This window comes from Somniosus microcephalus, unplaced genomic scaffold (genome assembly GCF_052327205.1).
Source record: "Somniosus microcephalus isolate GS21.2 unplaced genomic scaffold, FLI_Smic_1.0 unresolved_chr4, whole genome shotgun sequence".
Classification (NCBI taxonomy): domain Eukaryota; kingdom Metazoa; phylum Chordata; class Chondrichthyes; order Squaliformes; family Somniosidae; genus Somniosus; species Somniosus microcephalus.
This window is the reverse complement of record NW_028225182.1, coordinates 3,176,740-3,179,844: the sequence shown is the minus strand read 5'-3', so window position 1 is coordinate 3,179,844 and position 3,105 is coordinate 3,176,740.

Here is a 3,105-nt window from a genome sequence, read left to right as displayed (position 1 = left end):
GAGAGAGAGAGAGATAGAGAGAGTGTGTGAGAGAGAGAGAGATAGAGTGTGTGTGAGAGAGAGAGATAGAGAGAGTGTGTGAGAGAGAGAGATAGAGTGTGTGAGAGAGAGAGACAGAGAGAGTGTGTGAGAGAGAGAGAGACAGAACCCGCCGGATGCCACCCCACATGACGACACACCGAAAGCCACAAACCCCGCTCCAACCAGCCCTCAGTCGAATCATGCCCAGACTACTGCTACCCAGTCCTCACACACAGGAACACAAAAACCGACAGATACCCCCCCAAACGAGGACACACCGAAAGCCCCAAACCCCGCTCCTGCCACACAACATATCCCAGAAACCCAGCCAACAACCAGCCACCAGGCGAGTCCTACCCAGACTACTGTTACCCAGTCTGAAAAACCAGCCCCTCAGGCGGTCCTGCTGACCGACTCCAACGGAAAGTTTCTGGACCCCCAGAGGCTGTTCCCAGACCATCAAGTCCTGAAAAAATGGTGCAGCAACACAGACCAAGCAATGAAGATCCTGAACAAAGAATCCCTTGGAAGCCCCAAATGGATTGTGATCCACACAGGCACGAACGACCTACGCACCCTACAGGAAGGCACTGCTAGGGCGGTGAGCAGGATGGCGGAAAAGGCCAGCAGGGAATTCCCCGAGGCGCGGATCGTGATCTCCACACTACTGCCCAGAAAGGACACCCCAGCCTATATAATCCACAACACCAACAGGGAGATCGACACGAGATGTTCTGTCCTCCCCAACGTCTCCCTGGCCCATCATCCAAACATCAACACAAGGGACCTCTATGACGAAATACATCTACTCAAACAGCGGATGTGGGTCTTCGCAAGAAACCTCATAAACACTGCCAAAAGACGCAGCCCTCCCACCCCCTCTACCATTGGGAGCCCAAACAGGACCACCAATGTCCCCCACCCCCCATTACAAAACCAACAACAGAACCGTGCTTTTATACCTGACCCAAGACCCCCCTCTAGACCACAGACTGTAGACCAAGAACTGAGAAAGATCATGACGATGCTGAACAGCCTGATAGAAAGCCGGAGAAATTATTAATATTGTTATTTATCATTATCATTATTGATCAGTATTATTACTATTATTAGATAGATATATGTGAATGCCTCATGAAATTTATACGAAATCATCATTTAGCATTATAGAAAATAGTGTTTCCACACTCATCCCACAAAATAGGTCCATTTTATTTCGTTTTATTGAACTATATAAATGCGTTCTTTCCACATAAGCTGCTGGAATATCCAGGGCCTCCGCTCCTCAACTTTTGGGAGGAAGAGTACAGACCCTGAATTCCTAAAAGATATAAAAGACATTGATATAATTGTGTTAACAGAAACATGGTGCCAAAAGGACGTGCCGACCCACTGTCCTCCAATGTACCATGAAATCATTGTGCCCTTAGTAAAGAACACGAAAACACGCAAGGGCAGAACCTCTGGGGGAATATTGGTGTGGTATAAGGGAGAACTGGACAAACACATCTCACCGGTAAAACAGGGAAAATCACACGTATGGCTAAAACTAGATAAAAATATAGGAATAGCAAAAAAAGATGTTTACTTATGTGCGATCTACATACCTCCAATAGAATCGCCATATTTCGAAGAGGAGTTATTTGATACTCTCCACATGGAAATCAGCCATTTCCAGGCCCAAGGAAAGGTGATAATATGTGGGGACATAAATGCAAGGACCGGTTGTGAACCTGACTTCATAGACCCACAGGGAAACAACCATGTGTTTGGCCAGACCCCTTTAGATGTCACACCAGCCATCGCAAATCGGAACAACCTTGATCGTGAAATAAATAAAAGCGGTAGGGAGGTAGCGCAACTCTGCCGAGCCTTAGGCCTGTACATAGTTAACGGTAGGTTCAGAGGGGACTCCCTAGGGAGACTCACATACTCCTCAGCTCTTGGGTCTAGTGTGGTGGGCTATACAATCACTGACCTGGACCCCTGCGATATCAACGCATTCACTGTCAGGCAGCAATCCCCCCTCTCAGACCATAACCAAATAAATGTGTACCTTAAACTTTCTGCCCAAACTACAGACACAAAAAAGGAACCCAGTAAGCTACATAAAATAAACCAGACATACAGATGGGCCCCAGACAGTGGAGATAAATTCATCACAGCACTAAAGTCACCTGATCTCACAAGTAAAATATCAAAATTTAAAGAAAACCCATACGAGATCACCAGAGATGGTGTAAACATGGCCATAGAGGATATAAATATGATCTTCCATGAGGCAGCTGTAAAAGCCGACCTTGTGAAACAGAAGAGGAAGCGTCACAAAAGACAAAATAAAAATAAGAAATGGTTTGACCACGAATGCAAAAATGCCAGAAAAGACCTGAGAAAAATATCAAACCAAAAGCATCGCCAACCAAACAATCCGGACCTACGTACTAGATACAATGAAACCCTCAAAAGATATAAACACACCATTAGGAACAAAACACAAAACTATACCCACAAAATACTCGAAGAAATTGAAAACTCCACCAATCCAAAACAATTCTGGGAAATGTGGAATAACCTGAGTACAACACAATTGCAAGCATTACCAATCCAAGATGGCGACATCTGGAGAACACATTTTGAAAACCTCTACAAAGACATCCCAATAAACGAAACAAACCCAAGTCAACATCAGGTCACAGAAAAACTCCACACATTAGAAGCAACAATTAAAGACAACCAAAACCCTCTAGACTCCCTAATCACATGGAAAGAACTGGCCACAAAAACAAAATCTCTCCACCTAAAGAAAGCCTGTGGCCCAGACAACATCAAAAATGAAATGCTCAAGTTCAGCAATATGGAGATGCAGGGTGCGGTACTCAAATTATTCAACATCATATTACGTTCAGGCTGTTTTCCCGATATCTGGTGCCAAGGACTAATCTCCCCCATATATAAAAGTGGAAACAAATCAGACCCAAATAACTACCGCGGCATCTGTGTCAACAGTTGTCTAGGGAAGTTATTCTGCAGTATTCTAAATAGTAGATTACTTGATTTTCTTAACAAACATAATATCCTCAGAAA